The sequence below is a fragment of the Oncorhynchus gorbuscha genome, linkage group LG06 (assembly GCF_021184085.1).
Source record: "Oncorhynchus gorbuscha isolate QuinsamMale2020 ecotype Even-year linkage group LG06, OgorEven_v1.0, whole genome shotgun sequence".
In the NCBI taxonomy this organism is placed as follows: Eukaryota; Metazoa; Chordata; class Actinopteri; order Salmoniformes; family Salmonidae; genus Oncorhynchus; species Oncorhynchus gorbuscha.
In genome coordinates, this window is record NC_060178.1 from 104,805,559 (window position 1) to 104,829,985 (window position 24,427).

A 24,427-nucleotide genomic window follows, 5' to 3' on the forward strand; every position below is an offset into this window, starting at 1 on the left:
TCCAAGCTGTCAGTGATTGGCCCGTTCCAAGGTCACGTGTCGAGTTGCAGCGCTTTTTAGGTTTCGCTAATTTCTATCGGCGTTTCATTCGTAATTTCGGTCAAGTTGCTGCCCCTCTCACAGCTCTTACTTCTGTCAAGACGTGTTTTAAGTGGTCCGGTTCCGCCCAGGGAGCTTTTGATCTTCTAAAAGAACGTTTTACGTCCGCTCCTATCCTCGTTACTCCTGACGTCACTAGACAATTCATTGTCGAGGTTGACGCTTCAGAGGTAGGCGTGGGAGCCATTCTATCCCAGCGCTTCCAGTCTGACGATAAGGTTCATCCTTGCGCTTATTTTTCTCATCGCCTGTCGCCATCTGAGCGCAACTATGATGTGGGTAACCGTGAACTGCTCGCCATCCGCTTAGCCCTAGGCGAATGGCGACAGTGGTTGGAGGGGGCGACCGTTCCTTTTGTCGTTTGGACAGACCATAAGAACCTTGAGTACATCCGTTCTGCCAAACGACTTAATGCCCGTCAAGCTCGTTGGGCGTTGTTTTTCGCTCGTTTCGAGTTTGTGATTTCTTACCGTCCGGGTAGCAAGAACACCAAGCCTGATGCCTTATCCCGTCTGTTTAGTTCTTCTGTGGCTTCTACTGATCTCGAGGGGATTCTTCCTTATGGGCGTGTTGTCGGGTTGACAGTCTGGGGAATTGAAAGACAGGTTAAGCAAGCACTCACGCACACTGCGTCGCCGCGCGCTTGTCCTAGTAACCTCCTTTTCGTTCCTGTTTCCACTCGTCTGGCTGTTCTTCAGTGGGCTCACTCTGCCAAGTTAGCTGGTCATCCCGGTGTTCGAGGCACTCTTGCGTCTATTCGCCAGCGCTTTTGGTGGCCGACTCAGGAGCGTGACACGCGCCGTTTCGTGGCTGCGTGTTCAGACTGCGCGCAGAAGAAGTCTGGTAATTTTTTTTCTGCTTCTGCTCCTGGTCTTGCTGGGTCTCAGTCTGTTCCCTGCCATCGCATCTCTCCTGTTCTTGTTCCTGCCCTTGCTGTGTCTCAGTCTGTCCCTAGTTCTCATTTTTTTTTAGAGTAGTACCCTAGTTTCCCTTTTTATCGTTTTTCGTTACGGTCCTGAGGAGAGGAGTTGGGTTCTTTCTCGGGACGTGCTGGACCGTTTGATCTATGATTTCCTCCGTTGCCGCCAGTGTTCCTCCTCGAGAGCGCCAGGAGGCGCTCGGTGAGTGGGGGGGTACTGTCATGTTTTGTCTTATATCATCTTGTCATTTTGCTTTTCCTTCTGTTCGTTTCCTCCTGCTGGTCTTATTAGGTTCGTTCCCTTTTTCTATCCCTCTCTCTCCCCTCCCTCTCTCTCCTCTCTCTATCGTTCCGTTCCTGCTCCCAGCTGTTCCTATTCCCCTAATCATCATTTAGTCTTCCCACACCTGTTCCCGATCCTTTCCCCTGATTAGAGTCCCTATTTATTCCTTTGTGTTCCGTTCCTGTCCCGTCGGTTCCTTGTTTTGTATTCACCATGCTGTGATTGTGTTTCGCCCTGTCCTGTCGTGTTTTTTGCCTTCATCAGATGCTGCGTGTGAGCAGGTGTCTCTGTCTACTACGGCCTGCGCCTACCCGAAGCGACCTGCAGTCTGTGGCCGCTTCTCTTGTCATTCCCCTCTACAGACTAGAGGATTTCTGTTATTCCCTGTTTGGACTTGAATAAACTCTGTTTCTGTTAAGTCGCTTTTGGGTCCTCTATCACCTGCATGACATGTTGACTCCAATGTTTCCTTCAGTTACAGTGGGGCAAGAAAGTATTTAGTCAGCCACCAATTGTGCAAGTTCTCCCACTTAAAAAGATGAGAGGCCTTTTCATCATAGGTACACTTCAACTATGACAGACAAAATAAGAACCAAAATCCAGAAATTCACATTGTAGGATTTTTAATGAATTTATTTGGAAATTATGGTGGGAAATAAGTATTTGGTCAATAACAAAAGTTTATCTCAATACTTTGTTATATACCCAGAACATTTAATGAAGTTAAAGGAGTTGTCTGGGGTGTTGCACGAATACTTTTGGGATATTTACATAGGTTGCACAGAACATTCTCACAATGTTGCAAAGTGTTTTTTTGTAGTAGTCTATTTATCACCACAAACCAGCAACTGTGTCGGGCCATAAGCAGAGAAAGAAAATGGTCAGCCAGAGGCAGCGCTCCAAGTGGCCGGTGTTTTTAATCATGTTTTTTAATTATGGTCAGATTCTTGTTTACAAGCAAAACTCAAACAGGAAGTACCAGTGACATGCTCAATTTGGAAGGGGTCCGATGAAGCAAATGCAAGGCCACAGGACTGTTTTGGAAGAACAGACTGGAATATGTTCTGGGATTCATGCAATGGCATTGAGGCGTTTGACATGAAATGAAGGGATGTAGTATTAGAGTGAATCAGTCTCTAATACATTCCTTCATAAAGGAATGTATTATACGCAACCCTGATTACCCCAGTGTTCACTTGGATGGGAAAAATATAGGGCTACAAACAAGGTTGAGAAAGTTTTGTAGTAACACCTACTCTCTTACTGACAGAGGCTGACAGCAGGCTGAAATAGTTTCAGAGAGTTCCCAAAAGAAAAATACTGTGATTTAGTAACTCAGGAATCCACCCACACCTCCTTCCCATCCTTCCATAATCCTTCAAATCACATGTACTAGCACCTTAAGATCCTTCCCTGCCATAGACATTGGCATGTTAGACAGTCACACACACACTTTAGCTGAAGACGAGGCAAATAAGATGTAATGTGGCTGATGGCAGGCTGAACATTTACATTTACATTACATTTAAGTCATTTAGCAGACGCTCTTATCCAGAGCGACTTACAAATTGGTGCAATCACCTTATGACATCCAGTGGGACAGTCACTTACAATAGTGCATCTAAAACTTAGGGGGGGTGGGGTGAGAGGGATTACTTAACCTATCCTAGGTATTCCTTAAAGAGGTGGGGTTTCAGGTGTCTCCGGAAGGTGGTGATTGACTCCGCTGTCCTGGCGTCGTGAGGGAGTTTGTTCCACCATTGGGGGGCCAGGGCAGCGAACAGTTTTGACTGGGCTGAGCGGGAGCTGTACTTCCTCAGTGGTAGGGAGGCGAGCAGGCCAGAGGTGGATGAACGCAGTGCCCTTGTTTGGGTGTAGGGCCTGATCAGAGCCTGGAGGTACTGAGGTGCCGTTCCCCTCACAGCTCCGTAGGCAAGCACCATGGTCTTGTAGCGGATGCGAGCTTCAACTGGAAGCCAGTGGAGAGAACGGAGGAGCGGGGTGACGTGAGAGAACTTGGGAAGGTTGAACACCAGACGGGCTGCGGCGTTCTGGATGAGTTGAAGGGGTTTAATGGCACAGGCAGGGAGCCCAGCCAACAGCGAGTTGCAGTAATCCAGACGGGAGATGACAAGTGCCTGGATTAGGACCTGCGCCGCTTCCTGTGTGAGGCAGGGTCGTACTCTGCGGATGTTGTAGAGCATGAACCTACAGGAACGGGCCACCGCCTTGATGTTAGTTGAGAACGACAGGGTGTTGTCCAGGATCACGCCAAGGTTCTTGGCGCTCTGGGAGGAGGACACAATGGAGTTGTCAACCGTGATGGCGAGATCATGGAACGGGCAGTCCTTCCCCGGGAGGAAGAGCAGCTCCGTCTTGCCGAGGTTCAGCTTGAGGTGGTGATCCGTCATCCACACTGATATGTCTGCCAGACATGCAGAGATGCGATTCGCCACCTGGTCATCAGAAGGAGGAAAGGAGAAGATTAATTGTGTGTCGTCTGCATAGCAATGATAAGAGAGACCATGTGAGGTTATGACAGAGCCAAGTGACTTGGTGTATAGCGAGAATAGGAGAGGGCCAAGAACAGAGCCCTGGGGACACCAGTGGTGAGAGCGCGTGGTGAGGAGACAGATTCTCGCCACGCCACCTGGTAGGAGCGACCTGTCAGGTAGGACGCAATCCAAGCGTGGGCCGCGCCGGAGATGCCCAACTCGGAGAGGGTGGAGAGGAGGATCTGATGGTTCACAGTATCGAAGGCAGCCGATAGATCTAGAAGGATGAGAGCAGAGGAGAGAGAGTTAGCTTTAGCAGTGCGGAGCGCCTCCGTGATACAGAGGAGAGCAGTCTCAGTTGAGTGACTAGTCTTGAAACCTGACTGATTTGGATCAAGAAGGTCATTCAGAGAGAGATAGCGGGAGAGCTGGCCAAGGACGGCACGTTCAAGAGTTTTGGAGAGAAAAGAAAGAAGGGATACTGGTCTGTAATTGTTGACATCGGAGGGATCGAGTGTAGGTTTTTTCAGAAGGGGTGCAACTCTCGCTCTCTTGAAGACGGAAGGGACGTAGCCAACGGTCAGGGATGAGTTGATGAGCGAGGTGAGGTAAGGGAGAAGGTCTCCGGAAATGGTCTGGAGAAGAGAGGAGGGGATAGGGTCGAGCGGGCAGGTTGTTGGGCGGCCGGCCGTCACAAGACGCGAGATTTCATCTGGAGAGAGAGGGGAGAAAGAGGTCAGAGCACAGGGTAGGGCAGTGTGAGCAGAACCAGCGGTGTCGTTTGACTTAGCAAACGAGGATCGGATGTCGTCGACCTTCTTTTCAAAATGGTTGACGAAGTCATCTGCAGAGAGGGAGGAGGGGGGGGAGGGGCGGAGGATTCAGGAGGGAGGAGAAGGTGGCAAAGAGCTTCCTAGGGTTGGAAGCAGAAGCTTGGAATTTAGCGTGGTAGAAAGTGGCTTTAGCAGCAGAGACAGAGGAGGAAAATGTAGAGAGGAGGGAGTGAAAGGATGCCAGGTCCGCAGGGAGGCGAGTTTTCCTCCATTTCCGCTCGGCTGCCCGGAGCCCTGTTCTGTGAGCTCGCAATGAGTCATCGAGCCACGGAGCGGGAGGGAGGACCGAGCCGGCCTGGAGGATAGGGGACATAGAGAGTCAAGGGATGCAGAGAGGGAGGAGAGGAGGGTTGAGGAGGCAGAATCAGGAGATAGGTGGGAGAAGGTTTGTGCGGAGGGAAGAGATGATAGGATGGAAGAGGAGAGAGTAGCGGGGGAGAGAGAGCGAAGGTTGGGACGGCGCGATACCATCCGAGTAGGGGCAGTGTGGGAGGTGTTGGATGAGAGCGAGAGGGAAAAGGATACAAGGCAGTGGTCGGAGACTTGGAGGGGAGTTGCAATGAGGTTAGTGGAAGAACAGCATCTAGTAAAGATGAGGTCGAGCGTATTGCCTGCCTTGTGAGTAGGGGGAAGGTGAGAGGGTGAGGTCAAAAGAGGAGAGGAGTGGAAAGAAGGAGGCAGAGAGGAAAGAGTCAAAGGTAGACGTGGGGAGGTTAAAGTCGCCCAGAACTGTGAGAGGTGAGCCGTCCTCAGGAAAGGAGCTTATCAAGGCATCAAGCTCATTGATGAACTCTCCGAGGGAACCTGGAGGGCGATAAATGATAAGGATGTTAAGCTTGAAAGGGCTAGTAACTGTGACAGCATGGAATTCAAAGGAGGCGATAGACAGGTGGGTAAGGGGAGAAAGAGAGAATGACCACTTGGGAGAGATGAGGATCCCGGTGCCACCACCCCGCTGACCAGACGCTCTCGGGGTGTGCGAGAACACGTGGGCGGACGAAGAGAGAGCAGTAGGAGTAGCAGTGTTGTCTGTGGTGATCCATGTTTCCGTCAGGGCCAAGAAGTCGAGGGACTGGAGGGAGGCATGGGCTGAGATGAACTCTGCCTTGTTGACCGCAGATTGGCAGTTCCAGAGGCTACCGGAGACCTGGAACTCCACGTGGGTCGTGCGCGCTGGGACCACCAGAGTAGGGTGGCCGCGGCCACGCGGTGAGGAGCGTTTGTATGGTCTGTGCAGAGAGGAGAGAACAGGGATAAACCGACACATAGTTGACAGGCTACAGAAGAGGCTACGCTAATGCAAAGGAGATTGGAATGACAAGTGGACTACACGTCTCGAATGTTCAGAAAGTTAAGCTACGTAGCAAGAATCTTATTGACTAAAATGATTAAAATGATACAGTACTGCTGAAGTAGGCCAGCTGGCAGTGGGTGCGTTGTTGACACTACACTAATCAAGTCGTTCCGTTGAGTGTAATGGTTTCTGCAGTGTTGCTATTCGGGGCTAGCAGGCTAGCTAGCAGTGTTGTTTACGTTACGTTGCGTTAAAAGAACGACAATAGATGGCTAGCGAACCTAGAAAATCGCTCTAGACTACACAATTATCTTTGATACAAAGACGGCTATGTAGCTAGCTAAGTAGCTAGCTACGATCAAACAAATCAAACCGTTGTACTGTAATGAAAATGAAGTGAAAATGTGATACAACCTGTGAATGCGACCGGGTAGTTGAGTTCTATACAGAAGACGTTGGCTAGCGTTGGCTAGCTGTTGGCTAGCTAGCAGAGTCACCTACGTTAAGGACGACAAATAGCTGGCTAGCTAACCTCGGTAAATTAAGATAATCACTCTAAGACTACACACTCTAAACCTAAACAACACAATTATCTTGGATACGATGATACGATGATACGAAGACAGCAAAGACAGCTATGTAGCTAGCTAACACTACACTGATCAAGTCGTTCAGTTGAGTGAACAGTTTCTCCAGTGCAGCTAATCAATGGACGTTAGCTAGCTGGCTAGTGAAGACTACGTTAGGACGGCGAAATACGATAATTACGCAATTATCTTTGATACAAAGACGGCTATGTAGCTAGCTGAGAAGAAATTGCTAAGATAAGACAAATCAAACCGTTGTGATATAATGAAATATAATGAAAAAGTTATAAAAGTTATACTACCCGTTGGAGCGACGTGCAGATGCGACCACTCGCTCCAACCGGAACCAAGCGATGACAGGTCACTGGAAGAGGAGGATGGATTCCGTATGTGTTCACTTCATACTTCTGACTTTTGCTCATTAAAACACAAAATACTGCAATTGTGAGAAATGATGTTGGGTTGAAGTGTGTCTTTATGTCTGTGTGAGTTTCTGGGTGCCTGTATGGGTCAACAAAGAGGTGAATAGAGATGTGTTAAAGAACTTCAACAGTGTCGGTCCTCAAATCTATAACTTCCTTCCTCATAACTATTCCACTACCCGTCCTCTTGGTTTTGTTTGGCCTTTTATGCATTCTGTGGATGAGTACTGGACGAGTTTTGAGGGAGATAGAGATCCATCACTGGGAGATGCAAAGTGAGTAGGAGAACTCCGACAACACAACTCCTATCGCATTTTCATTGAAAAAAATTGATGATGTCTTAAAAAAAACTGCCTTTGATGAGTGCTGTGCTGGCACACACACACATGCACGCACACACACACATGCACACACACATGCACACATGCACGCACACACGCACACACACACGTGCACATACACAGTATCCGTTAAGAATCACATACTGTTGAACTTCAATTTGCAACAGTGTTTATCAGCTATAGTGGTATACAATGTTGTTTGCATTTTGACTGACTGGTTGGTATGAGTGCGTAATGCGTATCACCAACAACATGACATAGAAACTAGATTTGTAGTGCAGATATATATTGTTACCATAGCAACCGCTGGGACAACGATGAATAGTGCAAGAATGTTGGGAATATAACAATCACCCTAAATGTGCCCTTACTGCTGACAAATTAAATTAAATAAACAAGTGATAAGACCCTAAAAAGTTACAAATCTTAAATTAGATCAATAATGTGAAGTAGGTTAATACAAGAAGAAAGATGAGGTTTTCACCTCTGTGTGTATGTGTGCCTGTAATTCTTTGTAAGTGTGTCTGTGTGCTGTGCCTAATAAATTGGCATAAACCACAGTACTGAGACTTTACAGATGAGACTAAGGAGCGCTACCCCAGGTCTGTGGAGGAGATGGTTCCTGGCATGCTATCCTATCCCCTATGGTCCCATTAAACAACACCTGTCCAGGGAACTCAGTTCACTGTCTCAGCAACCTACCAACCAGCAACCTCCTCCCATCCACAGCCCTCTCTTCCCTACCTGCAGCCAGACAACTACTAAACAACCTCTCATCTCATCTCACCTCCCTAAAGACCTAGGAACAACTTGGACCAGCATAACAGCTGACACGCTATCCCAACAATGACATCCTCACTTCTATCCCCTTTGCTTTCTTGTTAACTGGTTCCCGAGATGGGATTCTGTTGTCACATTGGTCTTCAACACCAGTTAAGAACTACAACTCCCTACAGGCCCCAATAGGAACACGCACATGCAGCCAAGCTCCCAACCACCTCCTCCAACCCACACCCCCTCCCTATAGACCAATAGGAACACCCTGGACCATCCCATCCCCTCCCTATAGACCAATAGGAACACCCTGGACCATCCCATCCCCTCCCTATAGACCAATAAAAACACCCTGAACCATCCCATCCCAGGCACGCAAATCCCACGATAACCCCTCTCACAGCAACACGTCTAGCTGTCTGCCCCCCACTCAGAAAGACAGGGTTGTTTGAATGAGTAAAGAGGGGAGGAATGAGGAGTAAGAGGGGAGGAGACGAGGAGAGGAAACAACAATTAAAGGTGTATTCAATCACAGGCACAGCATAGAAGGCTGCAGCGAGACCGAAGGGAGCATCGCTTTCATCACTCCTGCAGAGAAGTCATTATTTCCCCGCCATCCTTTTCGCTGCTCGACGGAATATATTAACTTCACAGCTAGCCAGCCCGCCGCTGTCTTCCTTAGCCCAAGAGTGCCTACATTGCTTGTTTTGAAGAGAGTATAGCAATTGGAGTATAGGAAAAAAGGCACACATAAACGCATACCCTGCAGAGAGAGAGAGAGAGAGAGAGAGAGAGAGAGAGAGACTAGAGGAGCGTCGGCACAAAACAAGTTCCAGTGGCCCCTTGGGGACCCACCACAGAGCTGCACAGCTCAGTGTGGAAAAAACATAATCAGCAGCAGCAAAACTGCCTCTCAAAGCACACTCAGAAAGCAAATGGCTGCTTAACATACACTGGGTTGGCAGATGGACTTCCAGTTACTGTCGAAGAATGAGAGTGAGAACATCATCCACGCATGTCTTCTCCTTCTGACTGAGATTGGAATAAGACATCCCCAATCTCTTTTTACTTTCATCTCCAACAGTGCACAGACCATAGACAGAATGCATCACAGCCATATCAGCCATAATGAGTTTACCATAGAAATAGAATCAAATATATCATATTTCTGTAGAGTATTCATAAAATATACAGTCAACAAAAGGGCTTTGGTCATACTTGTCATTATGTTTCTATGCTTCAGACCACATCATATTCAGCACACTATATTAGGGTTTACATATAAACAACGCCTTTTGGGAAACTACATCTCTGAATTTCAAAACATCTGATTCATGCTTTGTAAATGAATATAAATGCATCCTTGATGTATATTTGTTTGACTATGGCATGCGTTTTGTTGTTTATCCAACTCTGCTGGATTAATCTACTCCATATTCCTGAAGACGGCTAAAGCTTGTAATTCCATATTTAGCATAATCTGCATAATTTAATGAATAGTACTGCTGGATTTCGCTTTCAGTTACAATGCAATAAATTTTACGGAGATTCTGCTTAGCTTAGCTATTGCATGAGCTATTGCATGAGCTTAGCTTGACTATGTCAAGACATGTTAAAATAGCATACACTCACGAATAGCATGAATATGCCTCACCTCAAAACAAGTGGATACAAAACAACAGTATTGGTCAAATCTTAATTTGGCTAGACTAGATATAGGTGTCATGTATGTCATTTTATGTGGAAGAGGATGTGTATTTGTTTTTGTGTTGTAATCTTGAAGCTGAATAATTAAACCATACTGTATATAAAAATAAATACACAATACAGTGTATAGAAATAAATACACAATGCGGGATATATACATAAATACATAGGGTAATGATATGGTTATGGATGCCGTCTGTTTCATGTCACTCAGCGACAGTAATGACCCTATGATAGCTCGAAGAGGAGAGAGGAGACGAGGAAAGAGGAGAGAAAAGAGGAGAAGAGAGGAGAGGAGGAGAGGAAAAAGGATAGGAGGAGAGGAGAGGAAAGAGGAGATGAGGTGAGGAGAGGAGACGAGGAAAGAGGAGAGAAAAGAGGAGAAGAGGAAAGGAAAAAGGATAGGAGGAGAGGAGAGAGGAGATGAGGTGAAGAGAGGAGGAGAGGAAGGAGGAGAGAAAAGAGGAGAAGAGGAGAGGAAAAAGGATAGGAGGAGAGGAGAGGAAAGAGGAGATGAGGTGAGGAGAGGAGGAGAGGAAAGAGGAGAGAAAAGAGGAGAGGAAAAATGATAGGAGGAGAGGAGAGGAAAGAGGAGATGAAGTGAGGAGAGGAGGAGAGGAAAGAGGAGAGAAAAGAGGAGAGGAAAAAGGATAGGAGGAGAGGAGAGGAAAGAGGAGAGATCAGTAAAAAAGCACATCAGAATACTGAAAATACTATCGAACCTGGATCTGAGTAACGTTCAGTCTACAGCTACTTCTAAAGTCAAAAAGAAAAATACATTACAGTAATAATCTCTAAATATTTTACTTAATAAACACTGAATGTTTTAAGGCTACCAAGCTGGCAAGAACAATTTCAATTTACGCCGCAGTGAGAGGAGTGAGCCCAACAACGGCAGCAGAGTTTCACAGTTTCCCCCACCCAAATTCAGAAGCCTCTTTGGCCCCCTGCTGCATGGTTTCCCCCTGTACAGAGGTCATCACAGTACAGTACCCCCTTGGATGTAAAAAATGAGAAGGCACGGAAAGAGTACAAAAAGAAACTCCTCCTGAAAAACAGAAAAACATTTTGCAGACTACTACAAGAAAGGGAACGTAAACAACTGAATCTACCATAAAGACCATCCCCTGGCATGGCACAGAGCTACATTGCCTTCAGAATGTACACTGTATTCACATTCCTTGACCTTTTCCACATTTTGTTATGTCACAGCCTGAATTTAAAATGGATTAAATATACACTACAGTTCAAAAGTTTGGGGTCACAAAGAAATCTCCTTGTTTTTGAAAGAAAATCACATTTTTGGTCCATTAAAATAACATAAAATTGATCAGAAATAGAGTGCAGACATTGTTAATGTTGTAAATGACTATTGTAGCTGGAAACGGCTGAATTTGTATTGAATATCTACATAGGCGTACAGAGGTCCATTATCAGCAACCATCACTCCTGTGTTCCAATTGCTCGTTTTTTATTTACATTTTTTTATTTCACCTTTATTTAACCAGGTAGGCCAGTTGAGAATAAGTTCTCATTTACAACTGTGACCTGGCCAAGATAAAGCAAAGCAGTGACAAACAACAACACAGTTACACATGGAATAAACAAACATACAGACAATAACAGAATAGAAAAGTCTATATATGGTGTGTGCAAATGGCATGAGGAGGTAAGGCAATAAATAGGATATAGTAGTGAAGTAATTACAATTTAGCAAATTAACACTGCAATGATGGATGTGCAGATGATGATGTGCAAGTAGAAATACTAGTGGGCAAAAGAGCAAAAAAATTTTTTTTAAACAATATAGGGATGAGTTAGGTAGATTGGATGGCCTATTTACAAATGGACTGTGTACAGCTGCTCAGATAGCTGATGCATAAAGTTACTGAGGGATATATGAGTCTCCAAATTTAGTGATTTTTGCAATTCATTCCAGTCATTGGCAGCAAAGAACTGGAAGGAAAGGGGGCCAAAAGTGGTGTTGGCTTTTGGGATGACCAGTGAGATATACCAGCTGGAGCGCGTGCTACGGGTGGGTGATGGTATGGTGAATTGTGAGCTGAGATAATGCAGGGCTTTACCTAGCAAATACTTATAGATGACCTGGAGCCAGTGGGTTTTGCGACGAATCGGAAGCGAGGGCCAGCCAACGAGAGCATACAGGTCACAGTGGCTGGTGGTATATGGGGCTTCGGTGAAAAACGGATGGCACTGTGATAGACTGCATGCAATTTGCTGAGTAGAGTGTTGAAGGCTATTTTGTAAATGACATCGCCGAAGTCGACGATCGGTAGTATAGTCAGCTTTTTGGGAGCGTTTGACAGTGATTGACCAGTTGTTTGACAGCAGACCCATAGAGGATGAGGGCAATGAGGCAGTGATCACTGAGATCCTGAAAACAGCAGAGGTGTACTAGGAGGGCAAGTTGGTCAGGATAATATCTATGAGGGTGCCCATGTTTACGGATTTAGGGTTGTACCTGGTGGGTTCCTTGATAATTTGTGTGAGATTGAGGGCATCTAGATTGCAGGACTGCCGGGGTGTTAAGCATGTCCCAGTTTAGGTCACCTAACATACTTAACTCTGAAGATAGATGGGGGGCAATCACTTCACATATGGTGTCCATGGCACAGCTGGGAGCTGAAGGGGGTCTATAATAACAGGAGGCAACAGTAAGATACTTATTTAGAGAGATATTCATTTTTTTACTTTGTAGCTCGAATTGTTTGGGCATAGACCTGGAAAGCAATTTTATCTTGACGGAAAATGTTGTAGTTGGGGATGGGGACACACAGGGCCTGGGTTAACCTCCACATCACCTGAGGAGCAGAGGAAGAGTACAATGAGGATAGATTCAGGCCATAATGTACAGACAGGGGTATGATAGGGTGTGGGTACAGTGGAGGTAAACCTAGGCATTTGGTAACGATAAGAGAGGTTGCATCTCTGGACGCACTAGTTATGCTGGGTGAGGTCACCGCATGTGTGGGATGTGGGACAAAGAGGTATGTTGAGTGGGACTAGGGGCTCCGCTGTGAATTAAAACAATGATAACTATCCTAAACCACAGTATACAAGGCATACTGACATTAGTGTTTCCTGACCCCTCCTGTCTCAGCCTCCAGTATTTATGCTGCAGTAGTTTGTGTCGGGGGCTAGGGTCAGTTTGTTATATCTGGAGTACTTCTCCTGTCCTATCCGGTGTCCTGTGTGAATTTAAGTATGCTCTCTCTAATTCTTTCTTTCTTTCTCTCTTTCCTTCTCTCTCTCGGAAGACCTGAGCCCTAGGACTACCTGACATGATGACTCATTGCTGTCCCCAGTCCACCTGGCCGTGTTGCTGCTCCAGTTTCAACTGTTATGCCTGTGATTATTATCGTTTGACCATGCTGGTCATTTAAGAAAATTTGAACATCTTGACCATGTTCTGTTATAATCTCCACCCAGAACAGCCAGAAGAGGACTGGCCATCCCACATAGCCTGGTTCCTCTCTAGGTTTCTTCCTAGGTTTTGTCCTTTCTAGGGAGTTTTTCCTAGACAGCGTGCTTCTACACCTGCATTGCTTGCTGTTTGGAGTTTTACGCTGGGTTTCTGTACAGCACTTTGAGATATCAGCTGATGTACGAAGGGCTATATAAATACATTTGATTTGATTAGAGAGAGACATAAAGCGAGGCATAAAGCAATCACAGGTGTTGATTGGGAGAGCTAGCTAAGACAACAACGGGTAAGACAACAACCGATAATCAGCTAAGACAACAAAAGGTAAAATGGCAATGAATGGGCAGAGAGGGTCAGTTAACTACAAACAGGGCCTGAGTTTGAGGCTGGGGCCGACAGATAAGCAAAATAAACAAAAATGGAGTAGCGTGATTAATGAACAGTCCAGCAGGCATCAGCTATGTAGCCAAGTGATCATAGGGTCCAGTGAACAGCAATAGATGAAAGGGAAGCCGCTAGGTAGTCGTTACTACGATAGCAAGAGGGAGACATGGCGTTAGAAAGGTTAGCAGGCTGGGGCTCATAGAAGCGTCTGCTCCGACGTCCGGCAAAGGCCGGTTGAGGGCACAACGGACAGAATTGCGTTGGCAGACCAGTCGTGATGGAACAGTGGGGCTCCGTGTCGATACCTCTTTGGCAAAAGAGGTATTGTAGCTGGAGTAATTTCAGTGAATAGCAATAGATGATTACTCACTCGAGATGCGCCTGGCTTGTTACTAACTGGTGCTAGCTTCGGGACAAGGGTGTTAGCCACTCTAGCCACTCAGTAGCAGCTAGCTAGCAGCGATGTTCCAATGCAAATGTCTAGAGCTTACGGCAAGAATCCGGTAGTGTAGTGGATTCTAGTCATTTTAGTGTAGCTCCGGGGCTGGGCCACTCGGTGGTAGCTAGCTAGCTGTGACGATCAGGCGTAATGGTCCAGAGCTTACGGCAGGATTCCGGCGTTGTAGTGGAGAAAAACAGTCCAAAATGCAGAGAGTTGATAACACACTGTGCAGACTGGCAGGCTGGCAAGTATAATCCAGGCTAAAAGCGGCTTATGTCTGTGCTAAAGGTAAATGCCACTAGCAGTGACTAACAATGACTAAATAGATATAATTAGCTGGTTAGCTTCTGATGAAGGTTCTGGCTATAAGGTCTAAAAAAATAGCAGATCTGTATCACATTGGGTGAGGCGGGTTGCCGGAAGTTATATTTAATTTAAAAATGAAAAAAGAGATTGAAAATATTGAAATATATATAAAAACAGACGAAAAAAAAAATGTACACGGGAGAACGACAAACAACGTCTGCACTGCTACGCCATCTTAGAATCATGTTGTGTTAGCTAATCCAAGTATATCATTTTAAAAGGCGAATTGATCATTAGAAAAACCTTTTGCAATTATGTTAGCACAGATGAATACTGTTGTTCTGAATAAAGAAGCAATAAAAATGGCCTTCTTTCGACTAGTTGAGTATCTGGAGCATCAGCATTTGTGGGTGCAATTACAGGCACAAAATGGCCAGAAACAAAGACCTTTCTTCTGAAACTCTATTCCTGTTCTGAGAAATGAAGGCTATTCCATGCGAGAAATTGCCAAGAAACTGAAGATCTCGTACAACGCTGTGTACTACTCCCTTCCCAGAACAGTGCAAACTGGCTCTAACCAGAATAAAAAGTGGAGTGGGAGGCCTGTCTAGTTTGAGAAACAGATGCCTCACAAGTCCTCAACTGTCAGCTCCATTAAAATGTCCTATAAGCTATGTACAGTGTGCAAATAGTAGAATATACAAATGGTGGGGGGGATATCAATAGATAGTTTATGTTTATATTTACATTGGTGGTTCTGACCCAAATTTTCTTGTGGCAGCAGATCACACATTTTGCTGCTGCAAAACACCATTTTCAACGTCAACAGTGAAGATGCGACTCCAGGATGCTGGCCTTCTATGCAAAGTTGCAAAGAAAAAGCTATTTTTCAGACTGGCCAATATAAAGATGGGCAAAACAACACAGACAATGGACAAAGTAACTCTTCCTAGGAGGCCAGCATCCCGGAGTCAACTATTCACTGTTGACGTTGAGACTGGTGTTTTGTGGGTTCTGAAGCCAGGATATCCATACAATTGGTACCATTGGAAAGAAAACAATTTAAAGTTTGTAGAAATGTTTAAATACTGTAGGAGAATATAACACAATTGATATGGTAGGAGAAAATCCAAAGAAAAACCAACCAGAATTGTTTTTTTTGAGAGACCATCCGCTTAGAATTGCAAGAGAAAGGTCATATTGACAATTAGCTCCCTGGATGCAATTCCTATGGTTTCCACAGGTTGTTGAATCATGTCTGAGAGTATAACAGAACTTATTTAGCAGGCGAAATCCCGAGGACAAACCATTCAGAATTTTTTTTTTGAGGTCACTCTCTTTTTAATTGGTTTTTCATTGTAAATCTAGATTTCTAAGGGACCTTCTTGCAGTTCCTATCGCTTCCACTGGATGTCAACAGTCTTTAGAAATTGGTTGAGGTTATATTCCTTTGTGTAATGAAGAAGTACGGCCATCTTGAATGAGGATCACTTGAAGTGTACTGTTAGATAGAGGCGCGTGACCAGAAAGCATGCTTCAGATTGTTTTCTTCCTGTATTGAACACAGATCATCCCGTCTTCAATTTTATTGATTATTTACGTTAGAAAATACCTAAAGTTGTATTACAAAAGTGGTTTGAAATATTTTGGCAAAGTTTACAGGTAACTTTTGAGATATTTTGTAGTCACGTTGAACAAGTTGGAACCGGTGTTTTTCTGGATTAAACGCGTCAAATAAATTGACATTTTGGATATTGAAAGATTAGTGGAATCTGTGTGGGTAGCTGGACAGGTAGGATGACTGACAGTGAAGGTGAACAGGTGGTCACGTGTCAGGTGACAGAGGAATGTATGAGACTGAGGCAGGAATTCCTTTAACCATAAAGTGGTATATTTACTGAGTAGTCTGTGCTGCATCACAAAGGAAACAAATAACATGTATCCAATCAAATTCATAATCAAAGATCAAATCATATCATTCATTATTAACATAAGTTAGGGAATTCAACAGTCCAGTTCATTAAGAAGTCAATAGTAATCATCCGTGAGTCACTTAGGCTCGTAACTATTTATCATAAATCATGAAAGAATTCAAAAAGTGAATGGTTATTCAATCTATAATCCCCATTATCAAAGTCGATCAGTTAGCAAACAATGACGTTTCTCATTTCACTCTTTCAATTGTCTTCATGTGTACATATAATTAATTTCAATACATTTGAACCATATCGATTGCATAATTGGCCTATGAGGATCCGTAGGGCCGTCATTGACAATTCACATTACACAATATGTTTGAAGCGTGCGCTCCAAGCCGCGCTCCGTGGTAATGACTATTAAAAGTAACTGAATGGCCCACTCTCCCGATCGCCACAGATAATTCAGATGACAGGTAACAGAGTCGGTGGATTTATGTGGATTCATGGACGCACAGAACTTCTGGATGAGATGGAGTTAAGGAAGAGAAAGCAACAAGATCAGGCGATGGCAATTTCCTCCTTTTATGGAGTTGAGATCTGTCGGACATTTCCACCTGACCTAATTAAAGCGCCCCTGGCCCAGCTGAGTAAATGGCAATGAATTAAAGGATTATTCCACCAATTCCATGGGCCTTTTCTACAGATATATATCGACGGAATTAATCGAACAAAATAACAATGTGTAATGTTTATGGGACATATTGTTGTGCCAACAAAAGATGCTCATCAAAGGTAAGGCATGAATTATATTTTTATTTCTGCGTTTTGTGTCGCGCCTGCAGGGTTGAAATATGGTTTCTCTCTTTGTTGACTATGGTGCTATCCTCAGATAATAGCATCGATTGCTTTCGCCAAAAAGCCTTTTTGAAATCTGACACATTGGCTGGATTCCCAACAAGTGTAGCTTTAATTTGCTATCTTGCATGTGTGATTTAATGAAAGTTAGATTTTTATAGTAATTTATTTGAATTTGGCGCTCTGCATTTTCCCTGGCTTTTGTCCAGGTAGGATGCAGGCGTCCCACACATCCCAGAGAGTTAAGCAGCCATTTGCTTTCTGAGTGTGCTTTGAGAGGCAGTTTTGCTGCTGCTGATCATGTTTTTTCCATGTTGAGCTGTGCTGCTCTGTGGTGGGTCCCCAAGGGGCCACTGGAACTTGTTTTGTGCCGATGCTCCTCTAATTTCCTTCTCTCTCTCCTCTCCCTCATATTTCTCTCACTTCTATCTCTCCTCTCATTCTCTTTCTCACTCTCTCACTCTCTCACCCTCTTATTTTCCTGCAGTGAAATGTGGTGTTTAAGGAACCCTGCAGATTAACATGTAATACATCTATACATCTAGAACATAAAGGAGGCATTGAGAGCAGCCGTTGATGCAAAAGGAGTATAGTAGAGGGAGGATGAGACACAAACACACACATAAGCACACTAAAGCAAACACACACAAAGGAAAGAGAGTGGGATGATTCTCACAGCCCTCTGACCTCACTGCAGTAATAACATGCCTATCATAATTTCCTCACTGTAAGTGCTCTCGGAGTCACAGTAGGCCACACGGAGGGAGCACGGACGGAGCACAGGGTACACAAACACGGAGCCAGGAGCATCTGCTACTAGTGGAGCCATATGACCTCCCTCCCACTTGTGGCTCACACCATGTGAGGCTCCTTGCTCCTTTCCTCTCCCCTCCCCCTCAGCCATCCCCCACACTCAAGGCTTCCTATGTCCTGCTCCCTATCCCCTCACAGAAGACTGGCTTCCTAACACATACTGTAGGGACAGTAAGGCTAAGACCTTCGCTTCCTTAACACTCCTGTTGGGTTCGTGTGTCACAACTTCCGCCAAAGTCGGTCCCTCTCCTTGTTCGGGCGTCGTTCGGCAGTCGGCGTCGCTGGCCTTCTAGCCATTGCCGATCCACCTTTCACTTTCCATTTGTTTTGTCTTCCCACACACCTGGTTTGAAATCCATAATGACATGTTGTTTCTCCCATATCCTTGTCAGGAATTGTTTATTGTAAGTGCACGTTGTCTGTTATGTGACAGGGTTTTGTCCCATTGTATATATTGTTTTTGTTCACAGTGATTTTTATAATTAAACTGCTCCGTTGTAACAGTCTTTGCTCTCCTGCGCCTGACTTCTCTACCGCCAGTTCGCATTCCTTACAGAATTCTGGACCCAAACTTACGGAGTCCGCAGGAGCAGGTACCCTGGGAATAGGGGTGGAGGAGCGCGTCGGGGAGCACGGAGCAATGCTCCACCATCTTGGCACCACCATGGACCGCATTGTCCAGACAATGGACCGCTGGATGAGACAGAGAGTTCTCCCAGCGCCTCCACCATCACAACCGGGGTCTCCACTACACGCCCCTCCTTCTCCTGGTCCCATTGGGATTCGTCTCTCCCTTCCCAGGAATATGATGGGATGGCTGCATACTCCCAGTGGTTCCTATTACAGCTGGATTTATACCTGGCAATCGTCCACACCAGGCTCCATCGGGCCATGAGAGGGTGTCCGCCCTCGTCTTGTGCCTCACCGGGAAAGCCCTGGAGTTGGCAAACGCCGCGTGGAGAGAGGGAGATGCGGCGTTGGACCAGTTTGAGGAGTTCACCCGAGGGTAGAGCTTAGAGCCCGAGGGTAGAGCGGCGGGTGAGAGCCTCTTCCATCTGAGGCAGGGGATGAGGAGCGCCCAGGAGTTAGCCCTGGAGTTTCAGACCCTGGCTGCTGGCGCGGGATGGAACGACAGGGCCCTGATCGACCATTACCGCTGTAGTCTGCTTCAGGATGTCCGTCAGGAGCTGACCTGCAGAGACACCATCCTCACGTTCAGCCAGCTGGTGGACCTGTCCAACCTGCTGTCTTCCCGCGGACATTCAGATCAGGGTCTGTTGGTTCCATCCCCCCGCACCCCCTCTCCGATACGCATGGAGCTGGTAGGGGCGGTGTGGAGGGAGACCGGATGGGGGTTCCAGCTTGTGCCTCATCTGTGGCCGCAGAGGTCACACTGTCGGTCGGTGCCGGGTTGGCGCTCTGGCGCCACCCCAGGTGAGCCGGTACCTTTCTCACCCACAGCCCTCTGTTGCACATATGTTTGTGTATGTCACTTTCCCTGACTTTCCCCGCATTTCCAGCATGAGGCTCTTGTCGATTCAGGCGCGGCTGGGAATTTTATAGATAAATCGTTCGCCCATAGTTTAGGGGCTGTTCCTTTCCCCGTTCATGCCTTAGATAGTCGACAATTAAGGTCAGGGTTGATTAGGGAGGCCACCGCTCCTCTGGGCATGTTGACGCAGGGGGGTCACAAGGAGAGAATTAGTCTCTTTCTTATTGACTCTCCTGCGTTTACCGTGGTGCTAGGCCTACCCTGGTTAGTTTGTCATGACCCCACTGTTTCTTGGCCACAGAGGGCTCTCACGGGGTGGTCGCGAGAGTGCTCAGGGGGGTGTTTAGGGGTTTACGTTGGTGCTACTACGGTGGAAAGTCCAGACCAGGTCTCCACCGTGCGCATTCCCCCTGAATATACCGATTTGGATCTCGCCTTCTGGGTACATTCGGTCCTCCACATCAGCCTCCTCCTCGAGTTTTGTGAAGAAGAAGGATGGAGGTCTGCGCCCGTGTATTGACTATCGGGGTCTGATCCAGACCACTGTGAGGTATAGTTACCCACTACCGCTCATAGCCAGAGCAATTGAGTCAATGCACGGGGTGCGCTTCTTTACCAAACTAGATCTCAGGAGGCTTACAACCTGGTGCGTGTCCAGGAGGGAGACGAGTGGAAGACGTCTTGCAGTACCACCTCAGGGCACTATGAGTACCTCGTCATGCCGTACAGGTTGATGAATGTGCCATCAGTCTTCTAAGCCTTTGTAGATGAGATTTTCAGGGACCTGCACGGGTTGGGTGTAGGGGTGTATATTGATGACATTCTGATATACTCCGCTACACGCGCCGAGCATGTGTCCCTGGTGCGCAGGGTGCTTGGACGACTGTTGGAGCATGACGTGTACGTCAAGGCTGAGAAATGCCTGTTCTTCCAGCAGTCGTCTCCTTCCGAGGGTACTGCATTTCCACCTCAGGGGTGGAGATGGAGAGTGACCGCATTTCAGCCGTGCATAGTTGGCCGACTCCAACCATGGCAAAGGAGGTGCAGCAGTTCTTAGGGTTTGCCAACTACTACCGGAGGTATATCCAGGTTTTGGTCAGGTAGCGGCTCCCATTACCTCACTGCTGAAAGGGGGCCCGGTGCATTTGCAGTGGTCAGCTGAGGCGGACAGGGCTTTTAGTCACTTGAGGGCTCTGTTTACCTCAACTCCGGTGCTGGCCCATCCGGATCCCTCTTTGGCGTTCATAGCAGAGGTGGACGCCTCCAAGGCTGAGATAGGAGCAGTGCTCTCTCAGCGCTCGGGTACGCCTCCATTGCTCCACCACCTGTGCCTTTTTTAGTTTGTCCATCTGATGAATGGGAAGGAACAACATTTGTAGTCTCACCCATTAATTTCCAATGACAGGTCATTTTTGATCGGGAACACCACAGGTCTTCAAAAGTTAAATAAAACACCCAAATTTGATGAAAATCATCAACATGTATTTTGTGTGTTCAGATAGCCTGTGTGGGCAAAATCATGGAAATATATGAGAATCAGATTAAATTAACTAAATTTTTCAGAGAGAAAACTTGTAAATGGGTCCAATTTGACCTGAACACAGCAGGAGGCTTAAAACCATGCAGGTCTCTCTCTCACCCACCGTCCCAAACGCTAAGGTCTCATCTACTGCTCACTAGTCCCTCCACTACCAGAGAGAGGTCACAGAGGACCCGGTTCCCAACACACGGGCAAACACAGGCACACAGTGTTAAGACCTTTTATCCTTCTCTTTGTTAACGAGAGCCCTGTGTCTCTTCAGGTTCAAACCCATCACTAAGGCCCCGGGTCGTGGCTTTAGGCCTCTGAGGCCACCGTATGTTGCTGCGCTTGAATATGATCTTTGCTTTAGCATCCTAGGCTGAGTCCCAAACAGCACCCTATTCCATTTGAAATGCACTACTTTTAACAAGGGCTCTGGACAAAAGCAGTGCACTATAGAAGGAATAAGGTGCCTCAGGAAGTCCTAGTCCTAGTTATAATCACAGAGCACCAGCTGCAGCCCAGAGACAGATTGATGCTAGTTACCCAGAGTCCGTTGGAGGATGGTGGATGAGGTCTGTACATGAGTGTGTGTGTGTGTGTGTGTGTGTGTGTGTGTGTGTGTGTGTGTGTGTGTGTGTGTGTGTGTGTGTGTGTGTGTGTGTGTGTGTGTGTGTGTGTGTGTGTGTGTGTGTGTGTGTGTGTGTGTGTGTGTGTGTGTGTGTGTGTGTGTGTGTGTGTTTCTGAAAGGTATAAAATGATGGATTTTTTCCACATGAAAGGATATGTTGCCTTTACTGTATTTACTAGCTGGGAATTGCCAGTGACATCACGATACGATATTTTCACTAAACCTATGTGTGATACGATACATTTGAAGTCGGAAGTTTACATACAACTTAACCAAATACATTTAAACTCAATTTTTCACAATTCCTGACATTTAGTCCTAGTAAAAATTCCCTGTCTTTGGTCAGTTAGGATCCCCACCTTATTTTTAGAATGTGAAATGTCAAAATAATAGGAGAGATAATGATTTATTTCAGCTTTTATTTCTTTCCACATTCCCAGTGGGTCAGAAGTTTACATACACTCAATTAGTATTTGGTAGCATTGCATTTAAATTGTTTAACTTGGGTCAAACTATTCGGGTAGCCTTCCACAAGCTTCCCACAATAAGTTGGGTGAATTGTGGCCCATGCTTCCTGACAGAGCTGACGTAACTGAGTCAGGTTTGTAGGCCTCTTGCTCGCACATGCTTTTTCACTTCTGCACATCCTGTTCTATAGGATTGAGTTCAGGGCTTTGTGAGGGCCACTCCAGTACCTTAACTTTGTTGTCCTTAAGCCATTTTACCACAACTTTGGGGTCATTGTACATTTGGAAGACCCATTTGCAACCAAGCTTTAACTTCCTGACTGATGTCTTGAGATGTAGCTTCAACAAATCCACATAATTTTACCACCTCATGATGCCATCTATTTTGTAAAGTGCACCAGTCACTTCTGCAGCAAAGCTTCCCCACAACATGATGCTGCCACCTCCATGCTTCACAGTTGAGATGGTGTTCTTCGGCTTGCAAGCATCCCAACATTTTCCTCCAAACATAACGACGGACATTATGGCCAAACAGTTCTATTTTTGTTTCATCAGACCAGCGGACATTTCTCCAAAAAGTACGATATTTTTCCCCATGTGCAGTTCCAAACCGCAGTCTTGCTTTTTTATGGCAGTTTTGAGGTCTTCGCTGATTTATTTAGATTTTCCAATTACGTCAAGCAAAAGGGCACTGAGTTGGAAGGTAGGCCTTTACATACATCCCAGGTACACCTCCAATTGAGTCAAATTATGTCAATTAGCCTATCAGAAGCTTCTAAAGCCGTGACATAATTTTCTGGAATTTTCCAAGCTGTTTAAAGGCACAGTCAACTTAGTGTAAGGAAACTTCTGACCCACTGGAATTGTGATACAGTGAATTATAAGTGAAATAATCGGTCTGTAAACAATTGTTGGAAAAATTACTTGTGTCAAACACTAAGTAGATGTCCTAAGCAACTTGCCAAAACTATAGTTTGTTTTCAATAAATGTTGGTTGAAAATGTAATGACTCTAATCTAAGTGTATGTAATCTGACTTCAACTGTATATCAACGAATTGGTGAGAGCACTAGAACTGTCTGCAGCACCCGTTCTCACCATACTAGAATCTGAAGTGAAATGTCAAGTGTTTGCTGTCCCCAACCAAGGAGGGACTACAACAGCACCTACATCATAATCTTCTGCACAGATTCTGTCAGACCTGGCCCTGACAGTAAATCTCAGTAAGACAAAAGTAATGGTGTTCCAAAAAAGGTCCAGTTGCCAGCAACACATTTACAAATTCCGTCAAAACACTGTCACCATAGAACACAAAAACTATACGTAACGGCCTGAACATCAGTGCCACAGGTAACGTCCACAAAGCTGTGAACGATCTGAGAGTCAAGGTAAGAAGAGCCTTCTATGCTATCAAAAATAACATAAAATTCGACAGACTGTACCCATTAGGATCTGGATAAAAATACTTCAATCAGTAATAGAACCCATTGCCCTTTAAGGGTGTGAGGTATAGATATAAGCCTATGAAAGACCAAAGAGCTTAAGATTTAGAACAACAGTGTTTATAGGTTATATCCAAAAATGTACTATTATGAAAGCAGTGTTTGCCATTTGATGCAAATGCTTCATTCTGACATGTGTTTATGGCATTTTGAATGCAGTGTTACATTTTGAAGGAGATGTGAGGCATTTTGCATTTTGTGTGTGCAGTTTTGGGAATTGTGTAAGCAGTTGGAAAAAACTGTATTATCTATTTCACTTCAAAACATATGTTTCCCATGCCAATAAAACCCTTCAAATTGAATTGACAGAGAGGTGGTTGGTTGGCTGGTGTTGGAGAAGGGTCAGGGAGGCAGAAGGCAGTAGAATTACAGGGCAAGTCAGAGCAGTATGAACAAAAAACAAAACACAAAAAAACAGCTCTGTCTTCCAGGCTCTGACTTGGCTCTCCGGGCTTACATGAGACACTACAATACACAGACCAGAAACGAACCAGAGGGAAGCAGGAAGTAGCATCTTGTTAATACTAGAACTGCAAGCATTTGATGCCTGCCAAATGCCAAAAAGGGATCCTGGCGACTACTAGTTTGAAGCCACACCAATGCTTCTATGAATCAACTTCCCCATTATCATTAAACTATCCATTACTGTTATAAGGTCATGATGCTAGTTCATTGTAGAACTTTCCTTATCGTTATGATATCATCATCATCAGCATCCTCATCATCACCTGCATCATCATGTAGCATATTTGCGGGTGTGTATTAGGATATACATAAACTAGTGAATTAGAGTAGAGGCTGGGTAGAGTAGAATAGAGTAGAGTATCAGGAGGACAACAGTAGAGGCTGAGTAGAGTAGAATAGAGTATCAGTAGGACAAGAGTAGTGTAGAGTAT

The 24,427-nt window shown here is 45.6% G+C and overlaps 1 protein-coding gene across 13 annotated transcripts in view; it reads right to left on the reverse strand.

Annotated features, from left to right (window-relative positions):
* LOC124038645 (neurexin-1a-like) overlaps positions 1 to 24,427 on the reverse strand; it is an 819,670-nt gene that overhangs the window by 307,017 nt on the left and 488,226 nt on the right. The gene's annotated exons all lie outside the window — the stretch shown is intronic.